Here is a 19,118-nt window from a genome sequence, read left to right on the forward strand (position 1 = left end):
CTGGGTTATGGGTTATATGGTTCAGTGTTTGGGCCCAGCTGACGCTTCCAGGGCTAAACCCAACAATGTTCAGGGATTACTGTGGTGCTAAGGATCAAACATAGATCTCTGTTCAAGCAAGGAATTCACTCTTGGCCCCTGAGCTACCTCTCCAGTCCAATCCCAGGGTTTTTTTTTTTTTTTGGTTTTTTTTTTAATTAAGAGAACACACACATGAATTTGAAATTGGAACACTGAATCCCCAAAACTTTTAAATCAGGCTGGAGCAATAGTACAGGGGATAGGCACTTGACTTGCATAAGGTCAACCTGGGTTCAATCCTGGATACCTCATACAGTCCTGAGCCCCAACAGGAATAATCCCTGAGCACAGAACCAGGAGTAAGCCCTGAGCACTGCTAGTGTGTTCCTAAAGACAATTTTAGTGTGTTCCTAAAGATTTTTTTTTTAAAAAAATCACAGCCTAAAATTAAAAAAAAAATTAAAATAAGCCACAACACCTACAAGTTGTATGTACATAGGGGCCAGCAGTACAGTACAATCCCCAGGTCTTGTGTCTTGTGTGTGTGTGTGTGTGTGTGTGTGTGTGTGTGTGTGTGTGTGTGTGTGTAACTGTAATACATTTATGAAGGGGCAGGAGAAGACAGGAGAGATGAAAATTCAAAAACTTTAAAATGTATCAGAATCATCCAGAGAACTTGTTAAAACTGATTTCACAGATCCAACTCCAAGATTTCTGACTCAGTAGATCTGGCTAGAACCCAAGAATTGTATTGTTTCTCAGATGACACACACTTGGAAAGCCACTGGCTATGGCAGCTCTCCTTGGATGAGCCACAAGTATCTTCATTTCACTATGACCTAATAGGACCTCACAGCCTCTCACCTGGTCACCTATAAACCATTCTTTCTGTACCCAGAGCATTTATTCTAAACCTGTTTCACCATTAAGACATTTTGAACATGGTCTATGGTGCCTCACATTACCCAGTCCTTGACAACCAACATACAACTGCTTGCCTTTTTTCCATACTCCAATCACAGTGGACTCTTTCATGTCTCAGCCAAAGCCTGGTCTCACGCTGTTCCAGGATATTTAAACAAGATGTTCTGCCAGAAATATTCGACTTTTTTCTCCCTCAGCTCAAGTCAGCCTCCTTGGCCACCCTCCCCTTCGAAATCAGCAAATTCTTATATCACCCTATATCCTCTTCCTCTTAGTACTTTCTGCAATAGTCATTACAGGTAATTGAGCAATTAGCAGTAGCAGTTTACTGTCTATTCTCACTCTTCCTACACATACTAGCTCCAAAAAGTCATATGTCTTCCTAGCTGCCACCAAATTTTCAGGCCCTTCTCAACATAACCTTGAGCACGAAAATATCTATAGCATGTACACGTAATTTTAAATTATTTTGGGACTGTGAAAGGAAAAAGTATTAGTGAGAAGGGACTAGAGGGATTTTTTTACTATTCTTTTATAGTTAAAAATCAGGAAATTTTATTAAACTCTACCATCTAGAAAGAGTTCAAAATCAAGAAAATCAATACCTTTGAAAGATTAAATGAAATGTTCCTATCACAAGTTCCTCTACAACAAGTTGTGTTACTGCTCATTATCTGTACTAATGTTGTATGGTATTGTATTGTATGGTATTGATATCCAAAAGTCAATTATAAGTTTACAATGTAGCCTAAACAGTTTTCACAAAAGTGCACTTCACAGAAACTTTCATTTCAGTATATTCAGGCTTAAACACAAATGGTTTTAGTTCATTCTAGTAAGAAACACAGAACTACAATTAAATATAAAGATGAGGCCAGAGACATAGCTCAATGATCTATCTAAAACTCATGCTTTGCATGCAGAAGAACTAGATTATTGTTCCAGCACCACATGGTCATCCTGAGCACCACCAGGTGTGGAGTGTGGTAAAAACACACAAGGAAAAAAAGAAAACAAACCCACTAACAACAAAAAACAACCTAAATATGGATAACCACAAAATATGTAATAAATATTAGCATATCAAAGAGTAAAACTATGGTTATTCTATAGCTTCTGATCTAACTTAAAATGGAAAAAAAACTGCCATCTATACTTCATTCACCAACTATCGCCTTTAAAGTACATAATATTTAGGCCCAAAAGACAGCACAGAGATTAAGGCTCCTGCCTTGCATGTGCCTACACCACATTCTCGAATCTGGTTCAAATCCCCAGTTTCCTGAGCACTGCCAGGCATGGTCCTAAGCACACGGTCAGGAGTGGTCCCTGAGCCCAGGTATTGCCCCCATAAAAAATAGTCTATGTTGTTGGAACATTATATGACTGAAACCCAACCATGAACAACCTTCTAACTGTGTATCTCACTGTGATTCAATTAAAAAAAAAAAAAATAGTATATGGGGTCAGAGACTTAACACTGGGGTCAGGGGCACAAACTACATGCCTGGACCCTGCAGTACCACTGTGTGTGTTCCTTGCAACCCCATGGTACTACACAGACAGAGAAGAGCCACATCCTCGGGCCCTAACAATTAAATATCTATCCAACCCATCATTGTGAGTGAGCATCATTGTGAGCATCCCCTGAGCAGTGCCTGGGAGTCCCTACTACTCCAAATTAAAAAAAAATAATAACCTACAAGTTAAATCAGCATAGCACTGACTTTTCAAATTGTCAAAGTGTAACTTTTAATACCATAACAGGATTTAAAGCCAAATAAACCTTCTCTTCAGTGAGAGCAGTTATTTTTTAAGATCATTTTAAATTACCATCACCCAAAACAGTTTGAGCTTCTCTCTTCTAATCATTTCCCTAGATACTTTATAAACAAACAAGAACAATAAGCTTTATCCCTCTAACTACCCTTCTTTTAACAACAAAAAATGATATTCTTCACTTTTTTACCCCTAATTTTAAGCATATAACTTCCATTTGGAATGACTTTTCAGTTTTTCTAAATATCAGAAGCATTCTCCAAGGATATAATTTGCTGCCATAGAATGTAGGCTAAAAAAGTGAGGCGGAAAGCTCTAAAGAAATGTCAAAAGAGGGCTGGAGGTGTGGCTCAGTTAATGAGTGCATGAAAGCTTTGCAGGTAGGAGGCCCTGTAAAAATAAACTATGGGTAACTCTCTGAACATAACAGTCCTCTCCTAGATACATAAATTCTAGTATACACTCTTTAAAACTGGCAACATTTGGGGCACAACTCATTTGTACAGAGCTCCGATCTCTGAATTTATAAATTCTGATTTTCCTGAATGACAGATGCTATAATACAAAAGCACATTTACTTAAACTGAAAAAAGAAACACATAGATATAGAATGAGAAGCCAAGGTTCACCTTTTTTAGATTGGCCCCTTAGTAGCTACAGGACTGAGCAAGTTACTCAAACATTTCTCTGTATGACATGATTGATTCCATCTGTAAAATGGGAAAATACCTTCCATTTCAGAACCATTCTGAGGATTACATTACATACTATCTGAATGGAATTCTAAACTAACACCTTCAAGGAATCTTGAAAAGAAACTAAGAGGATATCAATTCCAAACTCTCCTTTTTATTTAAGACCAGAGAGACTAGTTTGCCAAGGTCACAGTTAGTTAGCAAGAAAGACAATACTTCTGGCAGCTTTCTCATTTTCCCAGTGCATTTGCTTACTAAATCGGTAATGTTTGTAATGCTAATTTGCACTAACTTGTAATAAAAGATTTCACAGAGGGTTTCTGAGACAATGAATCAAGACCTATAATGGGCACTGTTTATAAATATGAAAATAGTGATCTGTATTAATAATTTAGAATTATATTAAATCTCTCTTGAATATTAAGTCTCAACTTTTTAATTATTTTAATTTCTGTCACTGTCATCCCTTGCTCATCGATTTGCTCGAGCAGGCACCAGTAATGTCTCCATTGTGAGACTGGCTGTTACTGTTTTTGGCATATCGAATACACCACAACTAGCTTGCCAGGCTCTGCCATGCAGGCAAGACACTCTCTGTAGCTTGTCAGGCTCTCCGAGAGGGACAAAGGAATCAAATCCGGGTCGGACACGTGCAAGGAGAATGCCCTACCTGCTATGCTATCACTCCAGTCCCTATTTTAATTTAAACTATCAAATTCTGTAAACATTTTTACTATTTTCTAGAAAGTTAATCTTCTAAAGTAAACATGAGCCTTGTTTTAAACTAAAACACCAGAAAAAGTCAATGTGTTTCTCAATTACTATAATAACTGATTCTAATAAACCAAAAAAACTACCCAGTTTCCTATAAGGAAAATTCATGTCATATCTATACTTCAGTTAAGAGTTCTTACTCGAATCAAAACTTGAAATGCAAGATCTAAAGTTTATTCAAGACATCCTCAAGGAATTTTATGACTGGTTTTATTATTCAACCCCCAAGCACTTCTTCATTTTTTGATACTAAGAATGGTTTCTACCTTAGGCATGAAAGAAAAATGATTAGGTGCAGAAGTCTGGCCGAGAAACATTAGGGTTTTGAATTCTAGATATACATTCCTAGTACTCAATATCTCTAATTCATCAGGTAAGTAAACAAGATGCAGAATTAAACCAGCTAGTCAATTTAAAGAGGATCTATAAAACATCAACACAATTTTATGTATGACCTATAGGGCTGGGTGATAACTCAAGAGGGCATGCCTAGCAGATTCTGGAGTGTGATTCCAATCCCCAGCACTGCATGGCTCAGAGCACTGCCAGATCCAAGTACCAAACTTGGTCACACTGCCAAGCTGAGCATTGATAGGGGTCACCTAAGCCACGCCACTGTCCTGCTCTCTAAGCAGCGTCATTTAATGGTCATGATTTTTTTTAAAGACACCAGAAATGAGGAAGTAAGCAGATCATTTTTTTCTTTTTCTTTTTTTCTTCTTTTTTTTTATTTTTTCCGCTTCTGGGGCTGTACTCAGTGGTGCTTACTCCTGGCTCAGCACTCAGCGATTGCTCCTGCTGGGGCATGGGGGAGCCACCTGGGATGCAGGGATCAATCCCAGGTTGGTCATATGCAAGGCATGCACCCTCCCTCCTGTAGTATCGCTCAGGCCCCATTAAAGCAGATAACTCTTACACTGAAAATTTATTTTCATGGAAATTGATCAATATGATAATAAGGAAAACCCTCAGTGAATACCCAAAAGGCATTCAGGAAAATTAAAATCCTAATTTGCCTTATGTCACAAAATATATCTCTGATTAACTTCAACTTAGGCTAATAACTACTACTGTGAATTAAAAAGTCCCCCAAAAATCCAAAATAAACAAAATCTTGTTAGTTAAAATGCTAATAAATGTTAGGCAATCAATCACTTAATCTGTTTTTCCACAGAAATTATTCCTCAATAATGAAGGGGGTACTGTTCATTATTTTTAATTCTTAATCCTAATCATAAACAACTTCTTTTTTGTGGAGGGGAATCTAGGGCTCAGGAGTTATTCCAGCTCTGGGCCCAGAATTCAGTCCTGGTGATCCCTAGGGGAACAATGAAGAGCCAGGGATCAATACCAGGTCAGTGACAAATAAAACAAATTCCTTAATCCCTGTACTATCTCTATAATCCCCAACCATAACTTTTAAAAAATATAGTGAACTATAACTTTTTTAAATCAAATTTATATCATGCTAAAATATTCTTTTAAATTTCAGGACAAAGTAAAAGTACCAAAACTATAAGCACAATGGAAGCAACAAAGAATACTATAACAGGACTGGGGAAGTAATACAGAGGGCAGGGCACTTGCCTGCCTGCAGCCAACCTAGATTCAATCCCAGGCACCTCATATGGTGCCTCAGGCCCCACCAGCAGTGACCCCTGAACACAGAGTCAAGAGTAAAACACCGCTGTTCTGTGTGGCCCAAAAACAAAGACTACCATAATAACCTCTGAAGACGGAAATTAATCACAAGACATCTGAAGGAAATAGTTAACATACATGAGGGAAAGCAAGAGAAATATCATTAGCTAATCAAATATCTGGAATCTAAAATGAAGAGTTTCACAGAATATAGCCAAAGTTCACAAATCAGTAAATAGATATCAATAGCATTAGCAAATATTTGTAATTCTGAGTTCCTTTACACTGGACAAATAAAAAAAAACAGCACAAGAACTAACTGATTTTCTAAGATATTTTAAATTTCAAATAAGTATTATGTAGGCCCTACAATGTCATATATAATCTGGGATTTAAACCTTCCCAAACTAGCCCCTCTGAGAGGATTTCAAGTTCAAAGCTGCCAGCATTTTCAAAACCTGGATGGCAGAAACTTCAAACAGAAAAAGACCTATACTCCAATCATTAAAAGATACACACAATCCAGGAGATAAAACTCTAGATGTAAAAAAAGAAAAGGAAAAAGAAAGAACTACAGATTCTTACAAAAGAAGGCTCAAGATTAAGGGGGAAATGCGGCAAAATCATAGAAAGGAGATAAGAAATAAGTCAATTTATTTGCCCACAATAATTTTACCATCAGTCAAAATGAAACCTGAAGATTCAGAAAATGAGTGGGAAATAAAAAAGAGAATTGGCTAAAAAAAGTTTTAAACAATTCTGAGAAAATTTTTAATATAAAAGGAAAGTATAAGAAGAAAATTAAGATATTCAGTGAACTAGCTTAGCTTAACTGGATATTAAAATTAAGATATTCAGATATTCAGTGAACTAGCTTAGCTTAACTTAACTAGAAAAGTTCAACATTTCCAGTACCCAAAGACAATAAGGTAGGGCCAGGGAGAGAGCAACTGGAGTGTGTGCTTCGTATAAGGAGTTTCATTTCTGGGCATATATGGCCCCTCAAGCACCACCAAGAGTGGCCTCAAAACAAAATAACAAAATAAGGTAAAAGACTGGGGCAAGAGAGATCATGTAGCAGGTAGGGTGCTTAATTGTAAATGGTCCCCCCATCCCTGCCACATGTACCCCTGAGCACCACGCCAGCGGGTATGATCACTGTCACTGTCATCCCATTGCTCATCGATTTGCTTGAGCGGGCACCAGTAACATCTCCATTGTGAAACTTGTTACTGTTTTTGGCATATCAAATACCAAATACCGGGTGTGATACAAAATTTTTTTTTAATTTAAAAGGAAGAAAAGTAATAAAAATGTTAATAACTACTGAACCAAAGTAACTGCAACAATTAAGACTAAATAATAACATCTTGCTATCTAAACACAGTTAAGAAACAGAAAATAAGCAAGAACTTACTCTGAGTAACCAAAATGTCACAGCCCCATGGGCTTAAAGCTGACACTCTCTGGAGCAAAGTCTCTCTTTTAAATTCAACTCTAAATGATCTCATGATGTTTCCAAGTAGCAAACTAGAAATAGCAAGGGAATCAAAATGACATGTGCAAAGTTAGAGTGAATAACAACCAGAAAAGAAACAAAAACAAACAAGAATTCAAAAAGTAAAGTTTTGGACAGTCAGAAAAATAAACAACTATACAGATAAATAGTAAAGAAACAAACAGTTTAACAATATCATAATCATAATTTCTACGGATAAATTAAAATGTTATAAAGAAATTCCTTAAGTTTTGTATCTTCTGTTCAAGAAGCTAGTAAAGTACTTCAACAAATGACAAGAGACCAAATATAAATTCTCCCGCCAATTATTTTGGAGTTGTAATGGAGATAACAACATACACAGAGGAAACAAATAAAATCCTTACAGCAAAGAAATTAAAGCTGAGGATAGATGTAGAGAAGCAAGTTAGCAAATTCCTCAAAGATATATGATGTGAGATTTATGAATACGTCTGCCAGAGTATGATTTCTGGTGCCCCAGATGGCCCCCCCAAGCCCTGTCAGGTATAATTCCTAAGCAGAAAGCCAGGAGTCAGTCCTGAGCAACACCAGGTGTGTCCCCAAAATGAAAATAAAACCCACGAAAAAGGTGTGAAAAAGAAAAGAAAAATAATAAAAATCTAATAAAAACAATGTGAGATTTATGAGGATGTCTGCCAGAAACTTAGGGAAGTATGACTGCATATTAAATGATACAGTAAAGTGTTGGAATAAATATCAGGCGAAAAATAAGAGAATAAAACATTATCTGGCTTGTCGCCCCCTCTTGCAGTTCACAGAGGACCCCGATGTTTTTCTCCTAGAGATCCAGCCTTGGGACACAACAACATTAAACAGAAGATTCGTGTACACCTATGTTCATGGCAGCTCTATTGAACAACAGTCAAGACTGGGAAATAACTCAAATGCCCAAGAGCAGATGAATGAAGAAACGGTGTGTATGAACACTGTGGAACAGTGCTCAGCTATGAGGGAAGAGGAAATCCGACCTTTTGGTACAACTTGGATGGAAATGAAGGATGTAATGTTAGGCAAAAAATGAAAGAGGAGAAGAGCAATTGCTGGATGGTCTCCATCATGTGTGGTATAGAGACAATAAGGAGTATACAATGGCCAATGGAAGCAAACCGTCGGATTCTGGCATAGAACTGAGGTTACCCAGCTAGCAGGGGCAGAGGGTCCTCTTGAGGGCTGGGAGATAGGGCACAGAGGACATTAAGAAGACTTTAAGAACATTCAAAGGAAGTCAGGGAACATTTTCAGGATGATTTTTCTTGTCACTAGTATGGTAATAGTAGGAATAAGCCTAGGTTTAGACCCAGTTTTATGTGATTTAATGTTTGCTAAATTATGAAATCCACATGATTGGCTCTGAGAAAATTAGCTACATATTTTAAGACATTCTGTAAGACAAGGAAGAAACCACCAAAAAGAAGGTTATATGAGCTTTTTTCTGGTTTTGTGCAATCACTTTGTCTCCATCTTAAGGAAGAAATTTGATCCTTTTCTTTCAAACACTAGGTTACTCATGGATGATTGATGAAATATTCTGGGATTAAGTTGATTGTTATTTACAAACAAAATATTCCAAAGATATTTTAGCCATAGTGTAATCATTTAAGCCATAATATTAATATTGATAGAATGCTGGGGTTAATCAACAAATTTTATTAAAATTCTTTCATTATTTAAAAAAAAAAAACATTATCTGGCTTGCTACAAGACAATTACATTTCTCATCCCTTATTTCCCCTCCCAGGAGTTCCCTAAGCAACTGACATTTACCCCAGGGGCAAAAATACTTTCTCTAAAGAAAAGTGAATAGGCTGTCTAGGGAAAGCTAAGTGGGAATATGGCACCACATCATAAACCCTTCTGATCTGGCACTGGAGTGCCATAGTCTAGAAGCTATTTTCCATCCTTGTTACCCTAAGATAATGCCTGGCAAGAGACAGTTCTTACCTCATACTGTTCTGACCAGAGTGCTCTGATCAGAATTCCTACTCAATGAAAGTATTTAAAAGAGAAAATGTGTTAGGAATAAGATGAGAATCAGACCAAGGAACTCCATCAACTTGCTGAAGCAAAATAAACAAATAAGGATCAAGATTTTAATAAATAAAAGTAAGCATAAAAATGGATTATTATTAAAAAAAACCTCACCAGAGGGTAAATAAAAATTAAAAAAAAAATTTAAAATCTAAATTTTCTGAGACTAAAGACAGCATTATGAGAATTTTTTTAATTTAAAATAAACGCCTCCCTAAGACTGAAGGGGAAAAAAAATCCCATGACACAGAGAAAATGAACACAAAAGTTCTAAGTATAGAAGAAACAAAAGGCATCATTGAGAAAATAAACATCTGCCTACTAATGAACTAGCAGGCAAAGTGAGGGGAGAAGTATCAAAGAAGTTATCTCATAGAAGAGATAAAGAATGAGTCGAGTTGAAGAGTGGGATTCAGATTGCCAGGGCAACTGAGTTGCTAGAACAAATAAAAAAAACAGAAGCAATCTATATGGACCAGAAAGATAATTTAGGGGTATGATGCTTACCTTCCAAGGAGCTGACCCATGTTCAACCCCTGGTACCTTATAGCGTTCCCCTAGCACTGCCAGGAATAACTCCTGAGCTTCACAGAAGTGGCCCAAACTTCCCACTGTAAGCCTCAATATGACTTTGTATTAGAAAGGTATACAATAGAGAGGATTCTAAAATCTATTCAAATAAAATAAAGAACAAATCACTTTAAAAGGGTAACTGTCTTCTCATTCATTATCTGACTCCTAAACGACAACAGAGCGATTTTTTCCGAGTACTGAAGGAAAATTGTTCACAACCTACAATAGTGTACTCCACCCAAACTCAGGTACAAAAACAGAAGGAAGGTATTTTTTGTACATGGAAGAATTCAAAAACTTCCCTCTTCTATACGCGTTTTTTAAGAAGTCACTTAAAGATATACTCCAAAATTGGAAAATAAAATTAAAGGGGAAAAAAATCTATAATAGAATGAATGTAATTCAAGGGGGTAGTGGAAAGAACTTACAGGAAGAAGAGATCTATTCTAGTGGCCAGAACAATAGCACTGTAGGTATGGTTCTTGCCTTGCCTGTGGCAGACGGGGGTTCAATCCCCTGCATCCCATATAGTCCTCTGTGCCAACAGGAGTGATTCTTGAATGCAGAGTCAGGAACAACCCCTGAGCACTGCCAGGGGTGCCCCCGCAACACCCCGCCCCCCAGAAGAAAAGAAAAGAAAAATTCCAAATCGAAGCAAAAATCACAGGGAACTCCAGATAGAGAACACAGTAGATATCAAGCTAAATCTGAGGATAGGCATACAAGAAATCTTGAGAAAATATAAAGATGTATACATTGCAGAAAAAGGGAACAGTTAGAAATACCAAGAGGAAACAAAATAATAAACAGCTAAGTTTGAGTAATTGATTAAAACAAAATCCACTGGACTCTGATGTTACTTTTTTTTAAGTGGCTCAGAAGTTGCTTAATAGGACCTGATGGAAAGAAATCACAATCTGAGCATACTACCTGACTCAAAACATAGTTTTAATATCAAAATTATACAGTTTTTCATCATTTTGAGAAAATCTATCAACATTACAGCTAAGTTGTGGGGAGAATTCATACTGGCAATAAAAATTCAACTACTAATTCAGGAAAAGAAAAGAGAAAATTCAGGAGTTGTCTAAACTTAATAAGTTAAGAGAAGTGTGAATGAACATTCAATAAAAATAAGTCTATTTAGAAATATAACAGAGCTTCCTTTGTGCCATATATGTAAACAAACCTTCCCCCCATCTCCTAAGAACAGAGAAAGCCCTATAATAAAAAATAGCTTCTTTCTATTGAAACTTACTTTTTCAGGTTAACTCCATATTTTTAAGTCAATAATTCTCTACTGAAAATGATTTGGCCCCTCAGTGTCTCTCTAGCAACATTTTGCTGTTGGATAATTAAGGAACAAGACAAGGATGCCGCTATCCAGTCCCAAATGTCCATGGTGCCAAGTTGAGCAATTCTACTTCTTAGGGAACATTTGGAACTTTTATAGAAAAGCATTAATAGTTTTGGGGCTGGAGCAATAGCACAGCGGTAGGGTGTTTGCCTTGCACAAGACCTACCCAGGTTTGATCCCCAGCATCCCATACGGTCCCCTGAGCACAACCAGAGGTAATTCCTGAGTGCAAAGCCAGGAATAACCCCTGTGCATCGCCAGGTGTGACCCAAAAAGCCAAAAAAAATTTTAAAAAGCATTAATAGTTTCCCTCTGCTTCAAATTTTTTGTTTTGTTTTGTATTTTGGCAGTTTTAATGGTGGGTGTGGTTGACTCTGTGCTCAGGGGTCACTCCTGGCAATACTCAGGGGTGTCAGGAATTGAACCAGGATTGATTACGTGCAAGGCAAGCATCTCACCTGTTCTCTCTCTGGTCCTCTGTTGTACATTCTTATGATGGTATCTTGACAGAAAGGAATATTTTAATGTACGCAGAAGTCTCATGATTGGTCTGATTAGAGACCTAGAGACCATCCTCTGGGTCCTGACAGGTCTCTGCAGTTTACCCACTGATCCTTTAGAGTCTTAAAAGCATGCCTGATGAGTAGATTAGAATAAGCATCCACTGAACCTCCTAATGGCCCCATGTCAGCATCTACTGGTATGAATATCTGTAAGACCTCAACTACCACCTCCGTGCAATCCATGCTTATAGTTAAGGCATTACTAGTTTAAAAAAAAAAAAAACACTAAATTCTCAGTAAGTTCAATTCCTCATTAAAATTATAGGCCCCTGTGAATATTCCTATTTGGTGCACAGCCTTTATTCCTAAATTACAGACCCCAAGACAGAATGGAATATTATAGTCAGGGGCTAGGAAGATAGTACAAAAGTTTATTATTTTTAAGTCCTTCACCCTCCTCTCCACTTAACCAATACTGGTCTGACTTAGGATGATTCAACTATGACTTTTTCAACTTTACAGTGGTGCTAGTGATACACATTCAATAGAAAGTCTATTGTGTTTTCCAGACTAGCGATAATATGTGGTAAGAAACTCTCATGACGCCAGGAGCAGCAGTGAGTCACAGCTCCCAGCTAGCCACAAGATCACAAGAGTAAACAATTGTTACTCTTGGGGGGTTTTTTGTTTGTTTGTTTGTTTGGGGGCCACACCCTGCAGTACTAGAAGTGGCAGGTGGGAGGGGCACCACCCCTGGCTCTGTGCTGGGCTGGGTCCCAGGCCTTCCACGTGTGCAGCCCACTGAGCTATCTCTGCAGTCCTCAGCTGTTACTCTTTTGAGTACCATATTCAATAAATTGTGACATACCCAACACTTTATTGAAATAGACTTTGTGGGATTCTTTTGTTTTGTTGTTGCTGTTGTTATCATTGATTTTTTTCTCCCTAACTGTAAGTTAATCTTAAATGCTTATTCGAAATGCTTTTAAAGTAGGCAAAGCCAATTCAAAGCTTTATAGCATCACCAAGTATATTCACATCAAATCATACACTCAAAATAGGCTCGGAAAGTCAACTGCAACGAAATTATAGACAGCAATATAATGCTGTGGTTAAAAGGCCAAGCTATGAAGTCAAAGGTCAGATGAAACCTCAAAATTAAATCCTTTTAGTAAACTCCACCATCTACGCTTAGCCTTCCTAGGACTCAGATTTAGTTCAAATCCTGGCTTTACTACCTACTAACAATCTCTCAGTTCCTTAAGTTTAAAAAGAACAAGAAAACTGTTATATGGGGTTATTGTGAGCATTAAATGCGATAACATGTCAAGTACTCCTAAAGCAATACCTGGAACACTGCAGTCAACACATGAACTATTATTATAACCAGCCTACGACTATTAAAACACCTTCAGGAATTATAACAATCTGCCTCTATATCAAAGTTTTAATAACTATCAGAAAGTTTCTTTGTATCTTTATAAAGAGTCTTCAAGCTTTAAAACCATTTCCTCTTTCAGTTCCTTGTGAATATGGAAGAAAGTGCATAAATGGCTTCTTTATGTCTTTTTATGATAAAATTCCCTTCCAAATACTTTTAATAAAAGTCTTCCAAAGCAGAGACTGCTCTGCAGATCATAAACAGTACAAAGAGTTCACAAAGCATAATAAAAATTTGAGATGAGATTCACAAAAGAAAAAACAGCTGCTGGAGCAAAAAGCTTAGATAAGGAATCATCAGAAGTCTATTACAGCAGGCTCAAAAAAAAAAAAATCAGTCCTAGAATAAAACACATCAAGTAGCAATTCTTCAAGGTTTACTCTCAGATTGACTTTTTTAAAACAGAAGGTATTTTTGGTAACTGTTCTTATAATAACAGGAAAATCCCACTTCTTTCCAATAGTGAAAAGATACATCTATCTTGCCTTGATAGGACTAGGCAATTTCTTCAAAAACAAGTACTGTTAAAAAAAAAAAAAAAGCCTAATGACTCAGATTTTCAGTACCACATATTTCTTTCTTTAAAGTTTTAAGGTATTGGGGCTGGAGCAATAATAGCACAGCAGGTAGGGCATTTATTTGCCTTGCACGCAGCCGACCTGGGTTCGATTTCCAGCATCCCATATGGTCCCCTGAGCACCGCCAGGGGTAATTCCTGAGTGCAGAGCCAGGAGTAACCCCTGTGCATCGCCAGGTGTGACCCAAAAAGCAATGAATAAATAAATAAATAAATAAATAAATAAATAAATAAATAAATAAATAAATAAATAAATAAATAAAGCTTTAAGGTATTAGCATTTTGTGGGTCTGAAATAGGGCTTCTTAAACTTTTTTCCACTAGCAGTTCAGAAACACCTTGGATTCTTTACACATTTAATTTTTAATTAATTTTTGGTAATGGGTCGCCAGAAACCTTTTACTTGTTGCCCAAGTTTTTTCAACTCTCACACTGTTTTTGGACCACAAATGGGCTCATGGCCCACAGTTTAAGAAGCTAAAATCTATGGCTTTAAGAAGTAATACAGGCATCACAGACACAGTACAACCAGCTGGTCGCATAGGTCCAGTCCAAAGAGCCACAGTCTCACAGCACTGGGAACAGAACCCGGAGTAGCTCTGGGTATGGGACACCCCCAAAGGATGTTTTTAATAAAGTAATAAAATAAAACTTCAATTTATCAGAAAACATTACATGTAATAGAAAACTAAACATCTAAAAGTCAAATAGATATTTGTTAAATATTTTTAATAGTTCTTTTTTGTTTGTTTGTTTGTTTCGGGGCCACACCCCGTTGTGCTCAGGGCTTACTCCTGGCTCTGCGCTCAAAAATTACCCCTGGCAGACTTGGGGAAACCATGGTGATTGGAAGGGATTGAATCCAGGTCAGCAGCACGCAAGGTAAGTGCCCTACCCTCTGTACTATACCTTCAGCCCCTCAAATACTTCTTAAAGCTCTAAACAGGAAATATCTTAATAATGTAATGATTGTTGAGGTTCTGTGTTAGATTCTGAGGCAAGTACACTGATATAAATTACATAACTTTATTCTCCCAACAACCATGTGAGTTTAATACCATTGGCCTCCTTTTACCTAAACTAAGGGCCACTGATTTGCCCAAGCACACTTACTTACATAAGATACAATCAAAATTCCATCCAAAATTTCTGATCACTGGTTCAGTGTCCTTGCTTTCACTATACATTGCCACTTTCAAAACTCACATACTTAATCTTATAAGGTAAATTGATCTTTTTATCTGGAAAGATAACTGTGAGGGGAGAAGATCTTCATAACATTACCCCAGAAACTCACCTTAATCAGACATGCATTGCTTTAAGGTATCTATCACCCTTAGAACCTCTACTTATTTTCAGATAATCTTTAGGCAAAACCTAACTAAAGAACCACTTTTTCCTAAAAGGTTTCCCAGATTAAAGAGTTTTCTGCTCTCCTAGCAACATACTTCCAATACTGCGTCACTGGCTTTTATCTGAATTGATAAAATCTCACACATCACTTTGTTCTCCATTCATAAGACATGAATTACATTTTTTTTCATTCAGTAATTATGAAGCATTTGGAGACTCACAGATGAGTAAAATAAACATGGTCCTTGCCATGACAGAGCAATCAGGTTGTTTGGAAATATGATACAAAAAATAATAATAACACAGGGCATAAGAGACAAAGACTTTCCAGAACAGAGATTCATTTCCTGTAAGGTTTCTGAAGAAAGTCCTTTTTCACTTGCAAACTCAAAACACTTTTCAAGGAGAAAAATTTCTTTTATCCCAGACTACACTTTCAAGTCATGCCTTTCAGTAGGCATGAGAGCATGGGGACCAAGACAAGAGAAGGATAGATCTAAGTCCAGATATATGGGATCCCACATATTGACATGAAATCTTCACATTAGTTGAAAGGTATGTCTTTCCCACATGGAAATGACCATACCTTAGCCACAACTGCTCCAATCAAGCCAACAGTTTCCATGAACTGAATCACCTTCATAAAGAACAACTGAGGCCTTTTCATTCACACTGGATTTGAAAGTCATATTTATAATGAGACAGAAACTATATCTTTTACTTTTAACCCAAAGTTCGAATATAAACATGTTCAACTTTGTATATTATATTCAAATATTTCAGGTATTGTACAAAATGTTTTCAAAATAATATCAAAACTGATACTATATGTTACTATCCTTTCTTCTGCCATTCACACAAGTAACCTGCTCCTCATGGATTGTTTATAAGCCAAAGCAAGTTGAAATATACTAAAAGCACTAAAGTTTAGAGTGCATTTGGGGCAGAAGCAACAGTACAGTAGATATTGCCTTGTTTATGCAGTCAACCTGGATTTCATCTTGGGCATCCTGTGTGAACCCCCAAGTACCCACCAGGAATAATTCTTGAGTGCAGAAGCAGCAATTACCCCTAAGCATTGCCAGGTATGGCCCAGAAAAACAATACAAACTTTTTTTTGTTTTAAAAAATTGAGTGCACTTGTTCTTCAAACAGATCCTGGCCAGAGAGAGAAACTGAGCACATGTCTTGCATACAACTCTGGTTCGATCTTTGGCACCACATGCTCCCCAAGAACTGCCAGGAGTGAACCCCCAAGCACAGAGCCTGGCCAGGAGTAGCTCCTAAGTATCAGGTGTGCTCCCCTCAAAAAATCAAGAACACTTTTATAGTGCACATTTTGTACATTGATTATTTCAATTTTTAAAGCAAAGCACACATAAGCATAACTTCATTAGACAAAAATGTATATTCATCCCCAAAGTAAAGTTTAAGGTTTTCTATTCAAAAATGAACACTCACACTAGGTACAATTTAAGATGCCATAAATGTTGCAAGGAACATATTTGATTGCTTTTAACACTTTTAATAAACAGCAGCATCTTTTCACAGATCAGTGATACAATATCCAATGAAAGAGACAGAAACCCTGGACTAATTTTAATGAATCGGTCATTTCTAAGCACCTGCGTACAATGTATTGTGGCTCCAACGGTTCACATGGAATTTGAACACAACCTTAATCTCCATAATTAAAGACCTAAAAGGTAGTTCTTAGGTTTCATCTATTCCCTTTCCCAGCACTCTGAACAGGCATATGCTCATTTTTACCTTGTTATCAAAAAAGGGATAACAAATTATTTGCAGGGAGGGGAGAATACCCGGGAGTGCTCAGAAGCTCCTTTCCAGCTCAGTGCTCAGGGGACAATGCTGTGTGGGGATAAAATCCAGGCCTCACACACTCAGTCCTCTGAGCTACTATTCCTGTAGTCCTATTAGTACACCAGGCAGTGTTCAGGCTCAGTGCTCGTGCTCTGTGCTCTGGGACTGATCACTCCTGGCAGGGGGCGGAGCCAAATGGGGTGCAGGGGGACCAAACCCAGGTCAGCCTCCTGCAAAGCAAACGCCCTACCCCTGTACTATCACTCCGGTCCCAGAACTTCTAATAAACAACAAATAGCTTGACTTTATTCTTCTTCCTCAAACTGTTTTACGAAACTAACGTTTCTTAACAATTTCACTGCAAAGGAGGTTCTAGCAAGCATCCAAACTGACCCCAGTTTCTCGTTATTGGTCTACACGACGGTGGAGGGGATGGAGAAAACGTAGTAAGTAATTCACCCGTGTTCCTCCACAATTGTTACTCTCCCTGCATTCTTAAAGGAGACAAAACTGCATTAAATCATTACTTGAAAAGACCTAAAGAAGCGCTAGTTTGAGGCTAAATATGTGGAGGAGTTAATGAAAACAAGTAACTCGGCCAGGCAGAGGGCATTCTATTACTCACAAGTCCTCTAAGTCAGCATCAGAAGGCAAAAAACTTCACAAACGTGCCAGTCTCATCAGGTAAGTTCTCCCATCTGCCTCATCAGTGAGGAGAGCCCCAGATACCTATCAGTTGAGCCAACGTTTCGATAAAATGAAATTAGGCTACGCTGGGCCACCGCGACGTCTCTCCGAGAGAACCAGTGCAGTTAACACGACTTCTGGGAACGGACCATCGGCGGGGACTGTGGCTCTGCCCGAGCGACAGTCCCCCAGGGTCCCCGGCCCGGCGCTTCCCCGCGAAGCCCGGGAACCCGATTCTACTGCTGATACCGGGCTCGGAAACCCAACCCGAGCGCACGAGGGGAGGCGAGGCTTCGCCTTCCTCCGGCGGCCGAAGGAGGCCACAGGAACTGAGGCGGAGGGGAGGGCCGGCACCGCCGAGCCGCCGGGCTCCGCGAAGGGCGGGTGCGGCCGGCGGGGCGCGCGGCGGAGCCTCCTCCCGGGCTGTCACAGGAAGACCCCGCGCCTCGCCCCAACCGCGCCAGGCGACAAAGCGCCGGCTCCCTCCCCCACCCAGCCGCACCCCCTCCCCCGGCGCGGGGCGGGGGGGGGGGGCTCCCCGCGGACCCCCGCCGACCGCGCAGTCAAACTTCGGGGGAAGACGAGGCACTCGGGACGCCGAAAAAGCCTCGCACCGCCCCCCTCCCCCGCCCCTGCCGCGGCTTTTGTCAGGATGCAGACGCCGCGCCGGCGGGCCCCGAGACACCCCGCGCCCCCCTCCTCCCCCCAAATCGGGGGGCCACGACGAGGGAAGGAGGAACTCCTCGGCCCCCGGCCGCCCCGAGCGCGGAACGCGGGACCGGGCGGAGCGGCGGCGGGGAGGGGTGCGGCCGGGACTCGCCGCCCCCCAACTCGGGAGCGCCGCTCGACACTCACCGGTGCGGAGCCCCCGGAGAGGCGGGGCGCGGGGGGCCGGGTCCTCCCGAGCCCCGCACGCGTCCGGGCGGACCTCAACTTCCCTCGGCTGCGGGGGCCGGCGGCAGCTGCGGCGCGCGGGGACTCTGGGCGCTGGCTCCGAGCGCCGGCGGCGGCGGCCCGCGAGGGGGGCGGAAACTCCCGCCCGGCAGTTCACGGGCCTGGGCGGGCCCCCACCTTCCCTCAAGCCCGCCGGCTCCCGCGGTCGCTGCCGCCGCGGCCAAAGCGAACACCGCAGCCTCTCGGGCTGCCGCTAGCAGCACCGCCCGGCCCGGAGCGCGTCGCGACCTAATGTTGTCATCGGCCGCGTCGCCGCCGCTTGTGGGCACCCGGAGCCGCCGAGAGCCTTCACATTCGAGCGCCCTCCTCCCCGCCCCTCCCCCGCCCCGCGCCGGCCCCGCCCCCGCCAGGCCCCACCCCCGCCAGGCCACACCCCCTTCCCGTCACGTGACGGCGCGCGGGGGCGGCGGCCCAGCGGCGCTCTCGGCGGGAGCGGCGTGGGCTGCGCGG

General features: G+C 40.3%; 1 protein-coding gene across 3 annotated transcripts in view; it reads right to left on the reverse strand.

Annotated features, from left to right (window-relative positions):
* OSBPL8 (oxysterol binding protein like 8) overlaps positions 1-18,704 on the reverse strand; it is a 179,404-nt gene extending 160,700 nt beyond the window's left edge. For 2 of the 3 annotated variants that reach the window (XM_055118098.1, XM_055118097.1), the window contains exon 1: positions 18,570-18,704. The gene's annotated coding sequence lies outside the window, so the exon portion shown is untranslated. The remainder of the gene's footprint in view (positions 1-18,569) is intronic. The other variant, XM_055118100.1, reaches the window with a different exon arrangement.
* Positions 18,705-19,118: the final 414 nt, after the last annotated feature.

Source organism: Sorex araneus, chromosome 10, assembly GCF_027595985.1.
Source record: "Sorex araneus isolate mSorAra2 chromosome 10, mSorAra2.pri, whole genome shotgun sequence".
Taxonomy (NCBI): domain Eukaryota; kingdom Metazoa; phylum Chordata; class Mammalia; order Eulipotyphla; family Soricidae; genus Sorex; species Sorex araneus.